At 38.0% G+C, this 19,841-nt stretch overlaps 1 protein-coding gene across 9 annotated transcripts in view; it reads right to left on the bottom strand.

The window, feature by feature from the left end:
* The window catches only part of LOC129761802 (uncharacterized), a 652,040-nt gene that overhangs the window by 428,650 nt on the left and 203,549 nt on the right, over positions 1–19,841 (bottom strand). For 4 of the 9 annotated variants that reach the window (XR_008740473.1, XM_055759574.1, XM_055759579.1 and 1 more), the window contains exon 1: positions 11,281–11,487. The exons of 1 other annotated variant lie outside the window; for it this stretch is intronic. The gene's annotated coding sequence lies outside the window, so the exon portion shown is untranslated. Of the gene's footprint in view, positions 1–10,970; positions 11,075–11,280; positions 11,491–19,841 lie in introns of those variants that run through there. 4 more of the 9 variants (XM_055759575.1, XM_055759577.1, XM_055759576.1 and 1 more) reach the window with 4 other exon arrangements.

Genomic DNA, 19,841 nt, shown 5'->3' with positions numbered 1-19,841 from the left:
GAGTTTCCGTGCCGCATCCTGGAAGTGTCTGGAAAAAAAACCATTCCTCATGGGGTTCGTCCTTCAAAGTCCTAACAGTTTCGTGATTGAAGGCTTGGAACAATCGCACGGCAAGATTCGAGCCCTGCCGACTCATTTACGGTCTCACGGTCAACAGCGGATGGCTGTGTGCGCCCCTCTTCTTTTTTATTATCTTTCGAGGAGCACTTGACATGAAGAAAATGACAGATATTGCGCTTGCCGGATGACCGAGCGGCAGCGTGACGAAGGGCAACGCGTCATTCGCGTGATTATTCCAGTTGCAGCAATTTTCCAATTTGCGGAAAGGATAATGTTCGCAACAAGCGTATGCAGACAGGATTCTTAATTTGTTTCCTGCCGAAAGGTTACGATTCGTTGTACAAATTTGCGAAACCATTTCTGCTGCATTCAAACATCAAGGTCGACCTAAGCTTTTTTAAAACTTTATACTAAATACGAAAATGAAAGGTGATTACGGCGAATGATGTTTTCCTGTTTCTCGGTCATTATTGTTCGAACTGTAAGAATGGAAGGCAAGAGCAGTTCGTCCCATTTTCCATTGAGATCATTGATTTTCGTACCTCTTCCCGCGAAAGCGTATATTCTAACCGCAAACAGTTTTTGGCACTTGTTCAACATTTCGAACACGATACGACTAATTGAGCCGAGAGCTAATTTCGTCGGGCAATTATGCTTGTTTCCCTTGACACTAGTTCGATTGACCCGCATTTGAAAATCCGGAGCGGGAGGATCGTACGTCAATATCTAACCACTGTTTCTTCTAGATTTGCTGGGTTGAATCATTTTGCATTGCCTCCAGAGCGGATAATGAATTTTGGACGTTTCCTGGTTGTCGTTTGTTTTTCGTTTCCTGTGGATATTATTAAACTGACGGCTAATCCCAGATTGTTCGCTTCTGAGTGGCAGTTCAAGTTGAAAATTGTCAGTATCCCATCAGGATCAGCTGGCGGGTGTCAGTTATTCGGATTCTACTGCAATTGACGTTTTCGATGTGGAGCGGGAAGCTTGCTGAGTTTACCGATTCGTATCAATTAAAATGAGCCGCAATGATTAGTATGTCTGACAAGTTGGTGGGAGATGAAATTTTTGGAATCGAACATTTCTTGACAGATCGGGAAAATGTTTGCATCAATTGATAGGAAATATTTCTACGCGTCTATCACAATGATCAAAATGTTATTTTTTATGAGTGAGATGAATAATTGAATAACTGTAAAATGTCAAGCGTTATCTAAACGCTCTAGCTGCTAAGTTTTGATTGGCCTGATTTACGTTTTCCCCAACACAGACTTCAAAATCGATGTAGCTGTGGAAATTCGTTTTGAAAATATACATGCAAGTCGGGGGTATTTTTGTTCCCACTGAGCTGTGTTTCCCTAACACGGACTTCAAAATCAATGTGCCTGGGGAAATCCGCTTTGCAAATACATGCAAGTCGAGAGTATTTTTGGATGTTGAGTACTTTTGTACTCGCTTGTCGTTGTGCAGACCGGAATATGTTTCCCTAAAACGTACTTTTAAACTGAGAAGCCTGGGAAAATCGTCATTTCAGATACTTTAGGTAAATTAAATTTCGCGGTTCAAGAACTACGTAAACATGAGATGTGCAATAATTTCAGAGGGAAATGTAAAATACAATGAACGTTTGTTAATTCTTCCGTTCACATATTTTGGTAGTCCGAGGCATCATATCTAACGTAAAAGGACGTTCATCAAATTTATTTGTAACGAAGAACATAATTTATTACAAAAATTTCGATGCATTTTAAAATAATATTCGAAGTGGTAAACAAGTGAATTGCATAGGATAACTGCGTAGTTCTACGTCGAAGATATGTGGTCGTGTCCTAGATACAATACAATTTTACAATTTTTTTTTTGAAATTTGTTGGTTTACCATTTCGGATATTTTTTGCGAGTACGTCGAAATTTCATAAATATCTCTTTAGTAAAAAGTTCCGGGGACCCTGAAACTGTTTAATGGCTTGCGTGGTGGAATCATTTCGAGAAGCAACGATCCTTTCTTGTCTTTTCGTGAACAATACATTAATTGGTCATATGTCGTAATTTGTTTCTTTATATCAATGCATGCATTGCACTGAGTATTTAACGAGAGGCATCTTCCGTGCATCGCCATTCAACAAGCATCAAACACGCATCTGATGCAGATGAACACAGTTGCAGCAATAAAAATGAAAAATGGCGAGAATGACCGTTTATGAAAAATCGTTTCTCGACTCTCGGTCAAAGTCGTCAACAAAGCAACCAGCTTGTTGCATCAGAACAGAGCTAGATGCACTTCAACTGAAATATTCGCTAGCGTTCACAGCTCGAGGGGAAACATAAAACACAAAACGAGCAGAATAAGCGACCTATGTTGTTTCGGGCACAAATATTTTGAGAATTTTGGTCAGAGGAGATGTAATACTTATACGCTAGCGACAGCTTACTTACTATGCAAGGGTGGAGTTTACTTCGCAAATATTCTCTTTTCGCTATCCCCTTCGTTTTTTCCATTTTAGCGGCTGCATAAGTTGCCCGTTATTGACAGCTCTGTTCGGGAAAGCACACAAATGGACAGAACATATGAATGGGGAAATGGAAATGCTTCCAATTTTCATCAACCATATACAGACTATGGGATTGTAATGTATAGCATACAAAACAAATCTTAGAAAATTTCCGATTCGATTGGTATACAAATCGTTTAAATCCGATCGTAGCAAAAACAATTATTAACGTTAACTTTATTTCATAAATACGTGACCTGTTTTCTTAATTGGCACCTTTAATATAAGACGTAGCCCAACGTCAAAAATTCCGCTGATGGTTCCAAGCGCGAAGGGTCGAAGTAATTTATAAATAAGAAATTCCACGCGGAATCGAAAAAAAAGTTCCGACCGTCTCCGATTTTATTGGAATCTTGTACATACTATTGTGCTCAATGTGTCAGTTTTCAGTATAAAATAATCGTTCGGGATTATTTTGTATTGGAACTTATCAGAAATAAGTCACATTTAAAAATATTATAACTTGAAAACATCTTGTCTGATCGAAATGTAGTGATGGGAAAATTCGCTGAAGAAATCTAATAAAAAAGTAATTACTAAATTTTCTAAATAATGGTGTTGTATAATCCCATGTCAGGTTTATAAAAATGTTGTGTTTTTTACATTTTGACCAAATTTGTAAAAAACTGTTAGATTTTTCAATATACAGAGTTCCTTAAGGGAAAAAAGGAATCGCATATAGGTGAGATTTTACTCTAAAAAATCTTTTGCTGTTTTTTTTACGTAGAACTACGTCTTTCAGGAAGAGTTCCAAATCAGGAAACAGGTCACGTTTTTATTAAATAAAATTAGCGTTAATAACTATTAGGCTGTCAAAAAAGTCCTGCGGTATTTTTTTTGAATTTTCATTTGTTCATAAAATTAGTTACAATCATCTGTTTTAAGTCAAATATGCGCCGTTTTGTTCGATGACTTGTTCCCAACGAGATGCCAACTTCATAATACCCCTGTTATAGAAGCTCGCTTCCTTATTGGCAAAAAACTCGGATAGCCAATTTTCACAGGCCTCTTTTGTGGCTAACTTCTGACTACCTAGCCCGTTCGCCATGGACAAAAACAGGTGGTAGTCACTTGGTGCAAGGTCCGGACTATACGGTGGATGCAAAAGAACCTCCCATCCGAGCTCCCGGAGCTTCTGGCGCGTCACCAAAGAAGTGTGTGGCCTGGCGTTGTCCTGATAAAGACAATGCGGCCTCTGTTTATCAAAGATGGCCTCTTCTTCATGAGTGCTACCTTCAAGCGGTCCAGTTTTTGGCAGTACAGGTTCGAATTGAGCGTTTGGCCATAGGGAAGCAGCTCATAATAGATTACTCCTTGACAATCCCACCAAACACACGGCAGAACCTTCCTGGCCGTTAATGAGGGCTTGGCCACCGTCTGAGCCGCTTCAGCGGGCTTCGACCACGACCGTTTGCACTTCACGTTGTCGTAAGTGACCCACTTTTCATCGCCAGTCACCATCCGCTTCCGAAACGGGTCGATTTTGTTGCGATTCACATGCGTCGATACGGTCAAAGATGTTTTTTTTGCGTCAACGTGTGTGGCACCCATACATCGAGCTTCTTTGTGAATCCAATCTTCTTCAAATGGTTAGTAACGGTTTGATGACTTATCCCCAGCTCTTGGCCGATGCTACGGCTGCTACTATGCCGGTCTTTCTCGGCTAATTCAGCGATTTTGTCGCAATTTTCGACGACAGTCCTTCCGGAGCGTGGCGCATCTTGACGACCCCTACACCAGAACGAAAACGTTGAAACCATCGTTGTGCGGTGGAAATGGAAACTGTATCGGGTCCATAAACTGCACAAATTTTATTGGCAGCTTGAGATGCATTTTTGCCTTTGTCATAGTAGTACTGTAAAATATGTCGGATTTTCTCTTTATTTTGCTTCATATTTGCGACACTATAACTCACGAACGACTTAACCAAACAAAACACTGTCAAGGACTATATTATAGCGCAAAAATACCTTTCCAACAAGCTATAGTATGACTCGATACAATGAATACAACTAGAACTACGAGCTTACAACGACACCTCGCGGAAATACCGCAGGACTTTTTTGACAGCCTAATATTTTGACTGTGAACAAATTCTCATGATTTGCATACCAATCGAATCGGGAATTCTCTAATATTTGTTTGATATGCTATACATTATAATTCACTAATCTCTGAACGGTTTAAATTCATGAGAACTGGAAGAACTTCCCTTTTTCCCATACATTTGTTTTGTCGATTTGTGTGCTAACCCTATCCGTATTTCGAATGCTTATAACTCGAACATTTCTTAACAGATCAGAAAGATGTTTGCATCAATTGATAGGAAATATTTCTACGAGTCTATCACAATTAATAAAATGTTATTTTTCATGAGATGAACAATTGAATAACTGTAACATGTCAAGCGTTATCTAAACGCCCTAACTGCCAAGTTTTGATTGGCCCGATTTACGGATTCCCCAACACAGACTTCTAAATCGATGTTGAGTACTTTTGTACGACGCTTGCAGACCGGAATATGTTTCACTAAAACGTACTTTTAAACTGAGATGCCTGGGAAAATCGTCACTCCAGATACTAGAGGTGAATGAACTTTCGTGGTTCGAGAGCTACGTAAACATGATATGTTCAATAATTTCAGAGAGAAATGTAAAATACAATGATTGTTTGACAATTTTTCCGTTCACATATTTTGGTAGTTCTAGGCATCATATCAAAATTTATAATGTAACGATTTGTAACGAAGAACAAAATCTATCACAAAAATTTCGATACATCCTAAAATAATATTCGAATTGGTAAACAAGTGAATTGCATAGGATAACTGCGTAGTTCTACGTCGAAAATATGCGGTCGTGTCCTAGATACAACCCCATTCAGTTGTGAATTACAGGATGTTAACAATGGATGTTAACAATGGGTGTCAGGAGAAAATTCTGTGCATTTTACAATTTTTATTTGATAAAGGCAAATACTGTATACTGTAATAGCTAACCACGTGCAATTTTGCTGCGAATGATCGATTCTGATCGAGCATTTTTGATGTTAAATATGCACCTCGCACAGGCAGGACCATCTTCGGAAATGTCGATAAAATCATATAAATAATTTGACCGGCAGGTTAGTGGTATAACATCGCCAGGAAGATCAACCAAAAAACAGTTTTAAACCATTTGCGCAAAGCTTGGTTCAAAAAGATGATCGATGTTTTGGTGCAACATCAATTAACACCAAAAACATGATGGATCTAATTTCCATCTGCGAAACCTTGGTAAAACGGAACGAATTCGAGCCATTTTTTAAACGGATGGAGACAGGGAATAATAAATAGGTTGCATACGACAATATTGCGCGAAAATTATCGTGGTCGAAGCGTGGTGAAGCAGCTCAAACGGGTGCCAAACCAGGACTGACGATCAGGAAGGTTCTGCTTTGTATTTGGTGGTACTTGAAAAGGTACTTGAAAAGAATCTTTTATTATGAGTTGCTTCCGTGTGGCCAAACACTTGTTATTCATTCATAAATTCATACATTCATATCTCTACTCTCAAGAACTGGACCGCTTGAAGCTAGCGACTGACCAGATACGGCCAGAATTGGTCAACAGAAGAGGTGTTGTGTTCCATCAGGACAACGCGAGTCTACACACGTTTTAGAGACTCGCCAGGAAATACGGGAGCTTCTTTGGGCAGTTTTGATGCATCAACCATATAGTCCGGATCTGGCACCAAGCGATTACAACTTTCCTGAGTGATAAAAAATTTTAATCTAGAGAAAATTGTGAAAATTGATATCTACACCCAAAAAAGCGTTAGCTGAAAATATGTGTTTTCATGTACTAGTGTTAAAACGTTTGCATGTATGGGAGCAGACTTCTCATTCTCTTTGATTCTCTTATTCTGCTCTCCTATATTTCTTCTCTCCCTTACAATGTAGATTCCAAAACAAAATGTAACCAAATAACCAAATAACAGAATGAACTTCATAAATTAAAATAATTGGTGGAGGCGATCTGGCGTAGTGGTAACATCCGTACCTCTCACGCTCAAGGTCACGAGTTGAATTCTCACTCCCGACATTCTTCCGAAAAATGGAAGTAAAAGTGACGAACCAGCCAAAAGTGTTGAAAGTCACTATAATACAGACAAAAAAAAAATTAAAATAATTTATAATTATAAGTATTTATGACTTATACTATTTTGTACATTGTACAAATTGCTTTATTTCACCTTGCAAAAGGTAAAAAGTAATCCTAGGTTCCGAATATGGTTCGAATTGGTTGGTTGAATTGAATCAATGGTGTGGGGAATTCTTCGAACGAAATTTGCAATCTCTTTGCATATATACCACATTTTCCGATGAAAATCGCGATCGGGACTGCTTTTCATTTTTACCGGAATATTCGGTGAACAATATTTCGCAACAAGAAATATCTTCCATGCATTATAGATATCAGACGGAACGAAAGGACCAGGACCTGACGGAATGACACCTGCAGTCTTGAAGAACCTGGCTGCCTGACCCTTTCCGTACATTGCATTCTCAATGTCACTGGAGTATTCCCTGAACAATGGAAACAATCTTTTTTGGTACCTATCGTTGAATCAGGCGCTAAATCTGACATACGTAGTTATCGGGGAATTGACACTATCTCTTGCATTCCTAAGCTATTCGAATCAACAGTGAACGGAAAGCTTCTTCGAAGGCCGTTCAACTGCAACTATTTTTTGGAATTTGTGACTATTATTATTTCTAATGCAATGGAAAATGGCAAACACGTAGAAAATCTTTACACTGACTTCAGTAAAGCATTTAACCGCATCGACATTCCATTAGTACTCTTCAAATTGCAGAAATTTATAAAGGAACAAGAACTCTTAAAATGGCACAACTCTTATCGAACAAATCCTGAACAATTTATTCATTCTCAAAATTCTCTATCAAATCCAGTAAAAGTAACTTTTGGAGTCCCTCAAGACCAGTGTCTTAGAAAATCAACAAATATTAACGAGTAACGAATATGATTTCATTTCAGTGTAAATGAATTTGTTTCTGCTTGAGACACACTTCCCTCATTATATTGATGACAATAACGAACGAGTTCATTATGTTCATATTGCTGATGCATGAACAAATTTTGTATAATGAATGAATGCGGCATTAAGTGGGGATCATATCTTCGCTGTCATTTATACTTCGAATATCAAAAGCAACAAATTAGTATTCATCACATTCGAAACGATATTCGTTCTGGCAGTGATTTTGAGTAAAAACTCAAAAATAAAAAAAATTGTCAGGCTGTACAATTTAGAAAACAAAAACGCCAGAGTTCAATGAAACGAATTATGTTGAATAATAAAATTGAATTTTGCAAAAAAATATAGTTTTACTGTGTTACCTTATAAGGTTTTCAGCCAATTGTTAAATCAGAAACCAACTGCACACAGCAGCCTCAGGTTGAAAGTAAATAAGCTGATATTCATTTGGCTAAAATGAAATTCAATTCTGACGTCTTCAATTATCAATATGAAAGTGACACTGGGTGGAAAAATAAACTTCAAAACATATTGAAGAACAAAAGTTCATTTGCTCATATTCACTGGTTGTTTGGACCTGTCATTTTGGTTTTCGTTTGGAATACATAGGTTTTCGATGCAACCTAGTCCGAAAATCTTTGCATTTGAGCTTAGCGAAGACGATTTTTTTCAACACTGCTCAAGACACTCATCTAAGTCCTCTTCTTTTAATTCTGTACGTTAATGACTCCTCGTTAGTTGTCAAGTTGATACGCTGATACGTGCTTATGTATGATGCAATGATGCATGTTGCAGAAATTTAAAAATGAAAACGACATTGAATCATTCCAAAACGAAATACATGTATTCCATACTTAGTTTAATAATCTAGGCGTCGTCCTGGACTGTAAACTCACATCCATAGAACACTACAACTCTGTAATAAGTAAGACAAATAATGGGTTAAGTTTTGTCAAACGCTTCTCGCATAACTTCCAGGACCCATGCACAATAAAACTTTTTTTTATGGTTCTATTGTGGAATACTGTAGCATCGTTTGGAATCCGTATATGGTCGTACATGAACAATGCATTGAGTCTATCCAGAAACAATTTCTTCTATTTGCACTTCGTAAACTGAACTGGACCTCATTTTCACTTCCTTTGTATGAAACACGCTGCATGCTCATAAACCTCCAAGCACTAAAAAAACGCCGAAAATTTGAAATGCTTTCTTTTGTTAATGACTTTATTTCGCAACGTGCACAATCAGCTGAATTACTAGAAAAACTCAATTTCTATGTACCTGGGCGGCAACTAAGAACATGCAATTTGTTTCGAACGAAAAGATGATGCATGATGCGTGATGCGTATATACCATCAGCACTGCGAAATAATTGACACAAAAATGAAAAACAAACAGCTAGAAAAAACATGTATCGTAGGAATAATATTGAACCTAAGAACACATTATAACATTACTATATAAGTATGTATTCTACATTTGTTTGACGAAAATGAATAAATAAATAAATAAGGCTGTAGAATACGCGTAACCTCCGTGCATGTCGGAAAAAAAATCTTCGACGAAAAATCTCTCAGCCATCAGGAATCGAATCCGAAACTCCGGCAGGATAATGTGTGACGCTAATCACTCGGCCGCGGGAGCATAAGATTGTAAGTAAGATTGGGTTCTACAGTTAAATTCGTCGATTCTCAACCATTCTGTTGAAATCAGAGCTCAGAACCAGAGAATTGAGATCAAGGCAATTGAAGGGATAGTTTGAGACAACCGAATGTATTTATCACACTTTGTAACAGAACCACATGTTTTGAGCCATGTTGATGAAATATAATACATATTATATTATATTATATTATATTATATTATATTATATTATATTATATTATTATATTAGCAATGAAAACACCGTGAGGAAAAAGCACATTGTACATCTCCATAAAAAAATGAATAATGAATGAACAAAAACAAAATCACGACAGACATGATATATAAATCACTCTGAGTCAATGATAACGTTTTACGGATAATGAAAAGTGATATGCCGAAAAGGACAGCACATTAAACCAGTCCATTTGACGAAGTAAGCAAGCCACGAAATGGCCGTATCAAATTCATTTCTCCGTTATCCATCTGTCACCGTAAAAAGCTTATTCAAATGTAAATCAAATTTATTTTGACTCTGCCGATACACTCGACGGGAGCTTCAATCTTAATGGATTCTCGCGTGAAAATCTATATTCCGCCTTCATTGAATCAATCAGAACCAGCCGGGGGAATAACCAGCGAATGGATTCCGTCCGACACATCCTGCCCTCCAAAATCGACAGACTCGAAGTGATTCATTTCTTTCTCGAAAGACACACGAAAATGCTCCGCACGCTTTGGTTTGATGAATTAAGTTAAATGATGTTGTAAGATCCATTGCAGGCTACTTCATAGCAATCATTTATCAAAATGATAGATATCCTCGGAGTGGAGCCTGTTACTCCAGTCTATGCAACACTCGTTCCAAGTGATGGGCAAGCTCTCTCTCTCTCTTTACTATCACGCTTCCACTCCACCTTCGATCACACGAACACCTGTGCTAACAATCGTTGTTCTTAAGGTCCGAAGAGAAGTCATTTTTATTCCCTGTATATACGATATCATTTCACGTTCCTAATATGTTTGCTATTTTTTTTTTTCGCTGCACGTCACTTTTCTCATCCTGTATCTACCGTCTTACAGAGGCACAGACAACAAAAAAAAACTTCCACCCCTCCAATAAATCATCCCCATGCTCTCTATTTATATATATTTTTATCCTCTGCCTGCCAGTCTCGCACACTTTGTCCGCACACACAATGTGATTTATCGTCGCCCATTCCCGGCTAGGATAGGCCATTTCTTCCGCCCATAGAAGAAACTTTTCACTTTCCACAATGAATTATTAACTGCGTGGCGTTCACACTTCGCCTCGAAAAGCATCCTCACAGATTCATTAGGCCACTTGAAGGGAGGAAGTGCACTTTTTTTCTTCTTCTCTCTTCCCGGGGAGAATTTTTCTCCCCCATCTCACAGCGGAAACAATTCACCGAATCACTCCAACGGCGCACACAGCTTCCATAAAATTTCGCAAGCCGACTCCAAACCGAGATGAGGACGACGAGGGAGAAATTAAGTTGAGCCGCTCGGGCATCGACTTAATTTTCCCTGCATCCATTGGCCTAGGCCTTATTTGCGATCTTTTTTCCCCATCTTCTTCGCCCGTTGCCGCCACGGGACTTCTGCGAATAAACGGCGGCCACCACAAATTAATTAAAACCGAAACACTCACAATCACACCGCGTGGTGCGATCCTTGCGGATGGCTTAACAAACAAAATGATACAGCAAAAAAAAAAAACTACAACAACCTGACAACACGGGTGACCTTTTTTCTGCCCGTTGGCACCAGCAGTAACGAGTGGACACCTTTTCTTCACCGCCAACACTTTTGCCCCTCACTCAAAACAACATCAACAATTCGTCGAGGACCGTCATCGTGCGTTGAGGTTGGTCGCGGCGTACAGCTATTAGTGACTAGTAGTGGCCTGTCTCTTACGGTGCCTCGTGCATATATAAAAAAATACACATTCACACACACACCTGCTCATGCAACACCTTGGTAGTAAATAATAGTGGGACACACAAACCGCCCAGGCTGGCTGGCTGGTTGGCAGGATGGATGGCCCTGAACCGTTTCTACAGGACACCTACTGGCTGAGAGGCAGCAAGCACACACACGATTCAACGCGAGTTGCACGAATCGTCAGCAGTCGACATCCCAACTCCTCGCTCGAACGGCGGACTTTGGCAAACTGAAACCGACTATTTTGCGAGCCGAGCCCGCTGGCCGTTATGGTTTCGTGCGTTGGGCCCCTCTAGAAATGCACCGCGGTGGTGTGCTTCGCCTGCGAGATATACTCCACGCGTTGCCCAGTCCGCTCTCTTTTGAGTTGATGTGACGAGAAAACGAGAGAGGGTGAGAAAAGCGTTCACAACAACGCACGAACTGTGTCGTGCCATCACCCGAAGAGGGGTCCCCTCACGAGGGAAGCTTTTTCCGATTGGGAAAAGCTTTTCCGAAGTGAATGTGGTGCGCAACTGAGACGGAAGAATATTGTTTTGGTAGGTTTGTTTTGCTCTCGCATGCTGATGTTTCGGGTGAGCAGCACAGCTGATAAGCGAAACGGCGTGACGAAGAGCTAAAATTGCTCCCTGTGTACTAAACGGTGTTCACTGAATGCAGTGTTATTCGATAGGGTACAATTATGATGATCTAATATTAACTTGTAGAAATTTAGATGCAATAATAAATAGAATGGGCACACAATTCGTAGTTGCTTGTTGTGATTGAGCTAAAGTATCGAAATTAAACAACGATTACACTGAATTGAGCGAAATTATTCATTCATATAGAACAAGTTTTGGGATATTCAAACTCTCTAGATAATTTGTTGAATCTTTCTCAAAAGAAGCTTAAATATTCAAGATATTGACGTAGGACTACGTCTTTCATTATACATAGGACGAATTTCATGTCAATTTTATGTCATAGCAGTTGTCAGCACCATCTCACATTGCAATGCAACGTTGTAGATGTGAAGACATTGATTATCTTAGTACCTTTGCATACTTTCAATATTCAAAAACAAATGAGAACACTTGAAAAAAGGTCATCTAAATCTTTTACAAAAATTTTCAACTCAAAAACTATAATACCTACAAATATTGATCAGAGAATAAGATGTAGAATATTTTCATGAAAAAATACCAAAACATATATATTCAATAAAATATATGTTTTTTTAATTCTCAATAAAAAAAATATATGCAGCCATTTCATGCTAAACCGATATAGTGGTGCTCATATTTTCGTCAAAAGCGGTAAGTTTATCCCTTATCGCAAAATATTTGACCCGAATTTTTAATTTTTTATTACTAGAGTGCCCATTTCCATTTTAGGGTGGTTCGAAAAAACCTATTTTTCCATTTTTTCCTGAAAATGACTTTTTAAAAAAATTCACAACTTTTGAACCACTAAACCGATTCAAATGATCAAATTGATGCTAATGAAATAGCCTTTTTTTTTTAAAAAAACATTGAACTTGCAAAAAAATGGATTTTGTTTTCCTAATCATTGATTGTAGTCGTTTTTATTGTTTTCATGGCTCTCTAGTTCAAAGGGTGCTATATTTTTTTTTATATATTTTTCCTGGGAAGCTGAGTTTTTTTTACATAATATATCCGAAAATCAGAGAGGTGTTATTTTTCGTTTCCCTGTAGCAGTGCCCTTCTTCCGATGCATGGATTAACATCTTGGTTGGTATATGGATTGTTCATAAAATTTTTGTTCAGAATTTTTAAAGAAAATGTTTTCGAGACAAAAATAATTTTAATTTTCAACATAATTTCGTTTTAATGGAATATTTTTTTAAATTTCTTTCAACACCTTTGATTGAACCCTTAAGTAGTTTTAAAGTTTCATTCTTCAACTATCGTTTTGTGGGTCTTATAGTTTTTGAAAATCAAAAAAAAAAATCTCACCCAAGAGCCACAAAATGTGGGTTAAAGAATGAAATGTAGGAAATTATTTATGTTTTCATTAAAAACCGTCTAACATTTTTTTTTCATGTTTCATTGAAAAAAAACAAATATTTTGAAAATTAAAATCAATTTTTCTCAAAAATATGTTTTTTTTTAAATTTTGAATAAAATATACATGAAAAGACCATACAATCACCAACAAGTGAAACATACATCGGATGAAGGGTACTGTTATAGGGAAAAAGTTTCCCACTCAACGGCTTTTTCATATTCTTTTTGAAGAATAGAATATTAATCTTTAAATCGTAAAATTTTAGTATGTGAATCATCTGCCTCTATGGCAGAGATTGCAGTTTGTGCTGGACGGAACTGATGAATATAACAAGAACGCTTGGGGAATGCTATAGACCATAAACTTTGAAAACGAATTTGATTTTTATGCAGCAACCTTTAAGAGCGGCGAGTTTAAAAAACTACATAATTATATTTGAAACGTTTTAGATTTTCATTATTTTTATTTTTTTCTTGATATATCACTGCACTTGCTTAACAAAACTTTAATGTCTAAATACCATTGAATGGATAATTAAATACTTGTTTGGAGAGCTGTGGATAGACCTAGGTTTCATTTTGTAATTTGTGAGAAAAAAAGATTTAAAAAACAGGTATTTTGAAGCGTTGTCACGTAACAAAAATAGATCATTTTTTAAGGTTATCAGATGAACCTAAGTTCAAACATTTTTATACTTGGGTTTTTCTATGAAAAAAATGAGGGTCAACAACCCACAACCATTGGTAAAGATCGGTCCACAAATTGAGGACTGTCTCAAGAAGTTGTTGTCACGTCACGAAATGTATACGACCCATTTCAGCGTGACGTGACAACATTTTGACTCACTATAGTGAGCAGATATGATTTAAGCGAGTGGCAGATAATATTTGAGTGGTAGGAACTTAGTCTTAGAGAGACGCGTGTGGAGTTAGACAGAGAAAGTGCACATAAAAATGCACAAGCAAACGTCAACGGTCAGCGGTCAAAGTCAACGTCAAGTCAAATCATCTTTAAATCAGTCAAAATCACACGGATGTATACATGGAGTTTATCAAAAGTTTCTGATAGCAAAATCAAATGCGCTCCCCTGTAGTGAGCGTCACTCGATGAACGAGACTTGTGCGAGCTTGTGGGAGATGTAGCAAGGGCGAGAGTGAATGTGTTAAAAAATCACGATGTAAAAAATGGGGGTCGATTCAAATAACGGCATGCTGTGCTGCAGTACAGGTAGTAACAAGTAGATTCAATTTATGTAACTTATTTTGATGACCCTACCATAAGCAATTAAAATTGCCTTATTACGCAATTCTTCACAATCTAAAAGATCATTGAACTCATTTTGTATACAGGTCAAACATATTTCTAGCCAGAAAAAAGTCACCATATTGTGAAATGGTCAGTGTTATGACACATTTCCTTTGACACTTCTAAAAATTCAAAAGGAAGTACCGTTCCTGAGATAAAGAGGTAGGTTCAGAAACACCGGTCGCGATAGGTCTACCTTCCCCTATTGGATGGATTTTTGGAAGAGCAAGGGAAGATATCAGAGGGAATTAAGAAGTATTCAGAGTAATGAAAATATAAAAAATAGTATAAGCTTGCTACAATGCGGTGAAATTTCTTACTCAATATTGTGTATGATTGTGTGCCGTAACAGAGCTTTGTAAAGACTGTTTTTCCGCAAAAAGCGCTTCGTCACGTCACAAAATGCATGCCGATGTTTGAAAAGTTCTTGCGAGTTTTTTTTTAAACTGAATAAACAGGAATCCACGTTCATCTTTTGTTGACAAATCATAGGACAAAGTTTAATTGTATGTTTTGAAACGGAACGAAAATACAACATTGATGTTGAAAAGTCGGAAACCGCAGAAAGACAGATGCTGTTGGTCACAAAAGTAATTGTCTGGCAATTTATTTTGTTAATGTATGCTCAATTTTGAATTTAAAATAAGGATTAGTTTCTTCAATGTAATCAAATTAGACTGTCAGTAGAGGTGTACATTTTCAATTTGAAAATTGCTTCAAATCCATTGTTTGTCCTATTGCGTGTACGTGTTATTGTGAAAATTGTCTTTACGGGATCCTGTCTTTGATTGAACTACTATTAAATATGATTTTCGATGGAACTAGGGGAAAAATATGGAAAAGTCGTGCTAATCAAATTATTAAATACATCATCACCGGGTAAAAAACATTTTTACATACAAGACTTTTGTTTGACCTTTTTTTCGGTTCAAAAGAACTGGTTCACTCAGGTTAACGGTTAGCGACTGGGCCGTTCAGCAAATTGAACCACTTTGTTCATCTCTACTCCATTCGCGTTGACGGCGGAATGGTGTCAACATCTGGATATGATATTAGTTTGTATGAGGTCAACTATTCTCTATCAGATTAGTCGACCCTAAGGCAGTTTTAAATTGCTAAAATTTGAATGAAATTTTTTTCTTTGCGTTATTTGCCTTCTATAAGTACGCTGTTCTGACCCCAATTTAAACTATTTTCTATAAATTTTCAGATATTCTCACCAAAACTTGCCATTATAATACAAAATTATCTTTAAACACAATTTGTGTATGATATTTTTTTACTACTTGCAAGCAAAAGTGATTTTAGTTTACCTAGAGTACTAATTTGGTTTGGTAAAAATAATTTTCATTCATAATTTTTATTTTAAAAGCACGTTTATGTCTTTTGCAAACCCATATTGTCATGCCTGCTCCCCCATTTCGTAATACGAAGCTCAATGCCGTCAACGCGGATAGTCTCGTTTTTATATGTTTTTTTTTTCGTGACAAACAAAGTGAGCCGATGCGTATTAAAAATTATTCTACATTTGTCGACAATGTCCTGGAAAAAAGGTAATGAAGATGGTCGAGTTTCGATCGACATAGCCAGGGGTATGACTAAAACGTCAAATCCCTTATATTGCCAGTGTACCCAATATTGCTGCGGTTCACTGACTTTTTGGTTCTGTCAATTACTGTTGTTTATAACTCGGTCCGGTTATATAGTCGAATAGTGGCTAACTTTAAACTCCATGTTAAATGTGAATACCTCCATGTGAAACCGAAATATGAAAATCGCTCATGCAGTTAGAAATAAAGCATACTATCTCCGTGATTTCAACGATTTCAATCCTCGCAAATGATATGTTGGTAAACAAATGACGCCATATTGATTTTGATTTTGGGTACCCTATATTCAATTGATGTCTAACCCTGGACATAGCATACGCTGCCATAACTATCTCACAAATAGTGACGTCAGTCGTTGTGTTTATCTTTGATTCCCATCGCATCCATGTAAAAATGCTATTTTCAGGAAGTAATTTATCAATTAAAAACGTACATTTTGGTGTAGCTCTCGTTGAATCAGTGTCAGTGTCGGTGTGTATTTTGTGAAATAATAATCGCCAATTAATCAAAATTTCACCGAAAATGTTACTGCTCTCGAGAACTAAGCATACGACTGCTCTCTGGACCTTTTTACCACATCAATAATCGAAATAAGCCACGCTATAATTGTCATCTTTTAAAAAACAGCCAGTTGAATGATTTCATGAGAATTTTGACTCGAATTATCATGCAACCGTAAGTACTTTCAACATTGTTTCGTTTCTTCCATATACATTCCATATTGAATGCAAATAATTACGACACGATATTGCCAATACAGATACACTTCGCCCACTGCTCCACCTCTATATGTACCTCAATGATTTGCCGATAGCAAGCACTTATCAAAATCAAAGAAGAGGAGATGACTTGGGAGATGGCGACACTCTATTATCTCCAAAGTTTCGTCAAGAACCTGGTTTACAGGGTTTAACCTCGATAGAGAATTTATCAGAGAGATTGTGGTGATATCGAGTACGTTGGTAATGTCAAAATTCTTGCAATGAAAAAACTAAACTGGCTGCCGATTGAGAAGTTCGAAAGAGTACACTCAAGTAACAATGGTTTTATTTAGCCAGCTACACTTTTCCAAATCCACTTTTCCATTCCATTTCCCTTCATTATAAATAAGCAGCACCCGTTGGTATAAGTTAACTACAGAATCCACACAAGATTCACAAGGCAACAATCACGGTCATAAGATTACTAATATACTAATCTCCCGACGACATAATTATGACCACACACCACAGGCAATTTTTTTTTTTTTTTTTTTTTTTATCCAGTTCATTTATTTGTAAGGCTCAATCGCATAAGCTTTGCGCAGCCGCTAATTCAAGGTTTGTTTATACAAAGTTTCAACTAATTTCTATGTTTAGTAGGATTCGACCGAATACTCGCGGTTTACTCGAGGTTAAAAGGGCAACATTTTTGTGGGACGGGTCAGGTTGGGGATATGGATATGAGGTATCGTTGTCTCAACCGAGGGTTGCCGCACGCACTGTAGCATAGTGCATAATGACCAGGGATAGCATCTGGTGTTCGACTAGCTGTCGAGGGTGGGCGACGGTGAGATGGGGGGACAAGACAAACAAACTAATAACGAAAAAGAAAAACACAAAAGCATTAAATACTTATACTAGACCGTTTCACAAACATATAGATCAACTGCATATAGCAGATGTCGTGAGTTCCCAACACGTCTCTAACAGGAACATAGGGTTGTCTTCCTTGGACCTCAAGGGCATTCAAAAGGTACTCTCTGGCTGCGTAATTATCCGTACATTTCCAAACTGCGTGATCGATGTCATCGTAACCGTTTCCACACCGACAGACGTTGCTTTGAACAAGATTTATTCTGTGGAGATGCACATCTAGCGAGTAGTGGTTGGACATAAGTCTACTCATTACACGAATGAAGTCACGACTTAAGTCCAAACCTTTGAACCACGCTCTCGAAGAAACCTTTGGAATAATTGAATATAACCACCGCCCAAGACTTCCAGTGTCCCAATCGGTTTGCCAACTCAAGAGGGAACTCTGACGCTGTAATTGGAAAAATTCATCGTATGAAATCTGTCTATCAAACAATTCGCCTTCCTGGGCACCCACCTTTGCGAGAGTGTCCGCCTTCTCATTGCCAGGAATTGAGCAATGAGAGGGGACCCAAACAAAGGTTAACTTATAAGATCTTTCGATCAGTGCACTCATCTGCTGTCTCACTTTTGTGAGGAAATAAGATGGGTGCCTACTAGTTTTCATCGACTGGAGAGCCTCAAGCAAACTGAGACTATCCGAGAAAATGAAGTAATGGTCTGCAGGTTTGTTGGAGATCATCCCCAATGCGAAGTCGATTGCTGCCAGCTCAGCAACATAAACGGAACAAGGTTCCTGCAGTTTACGGAAGGCGCTTGAATTTTCATTGAAAACACCGAAGCCAGTGGATCCATTGAGGCGAGACCCATCAGTGAAGTATCTTTTCATGCAATTGACTTTTTGGTACTTTCGGTTAAAAATACCGGGAATGAAAGTTGGTCGAAGCTGATCTGAAATCCCAAGTATTGCTTGTTTCATCGACAGATTGTATTCAATTGAGGAACTGCTGATGGTGAAGTGAGCACGGTCTGGAGTAAACGATGGAAGACAAATATCTGATGAAATATAGTGATGATAAATTCTCATAAACCGAGATTGTATATTTAGATGAAGCATTTTATCAAAGTTTTCAATCACAAGTGTATTCGTGATACCGCATTTCACCAGTATTCTGAGAGAAAGTTCCCAGAATCGGTTCTGTAGAGGAGTTACTCCTGCCAGAACCTCGAGACTCATGTTATGCGTTGAGTGCATACAGCCAAGAGCTATACGCAGACAATGATATTGAATTCGTTCCAATTTTAGAAGGTGACTTTTAGCTGCTGGGAGAAAGCAGAAAGAGCCATACTCCAGAATAGATAGAATAGTTGTTTTATAAAGCGTTATGAGATCTCCCGGATGAGCTCTCCACCACGTGCCGCAAATCGAGCGGAGAAAGTTGACCCTCTTTTGACATTTTTGCTTCAAATACGTAATGTGGGTATTCCAAGTGCATTTTGAATCAAACCAGACACCAAGGTACTTGAAGGTCAATGATTGGGTAATGTTTCTCCCCAAAAGCTTAAGTTGCAATTGGGCTGGGGACCGCTTTCGAGTAAACACTACCAGTTCTGTTTTCTGCGGCGAGAATTCTATCCCTAAGTTCCTTGTCCAAGAAGACAAGTTATCTAGGGAATTTTGCAATGGTCTTTGCAAGTTTTCGGCATGGGGACCTCTGACGGAAACCACACCATCATCTGCAAGTTGTCTTAGCGTGCATTGTTCTGCCAAACAACTGTCAATATCTTTCACATAAAAATTATAAAGAAGGGGGCTGAGACATGAGCCTTGGGGTAGACCCATATAACTATTTCTGGAAGTTGTCAGCTGTCCAAGGGTGAAGTTCATTTGCTTTTCTGACAACAAATTGTACAAGAAGTTATTCAAAATTCCAGGAAGTCCACATCTGTTCAGATTGTCTGACAGAATTTCTATGGAAACTGAATCAAAAGCTCCCTTAATATCCAAAAATACTGAAGCCAGTTGCTCCTTGTGCGCAAAGGCCAGTTGAATATCTGTAGAAAGCAACGCTAGACAAT

This window comes from Toxorhynchites rutilus, chromosome 1, assembly GCF_029784135.1.
Source record: "Toxorhynchites rutilus septentrionalis strain SRP chromosome 1, ASM2978413v1, whole genome shotgun sequence".
Classification (NCBI taxonomy): Eukaryota; Metazoa; Arthropoda; class Insecta; order Diptera; family Culicidae; genus Toxorhynchites; species Toxorhynchites rutilus.
Note: the sequence above shows the minus strand (reverse complement) of the source record. Positions and strands in the feature narration are given on the sequence as shown.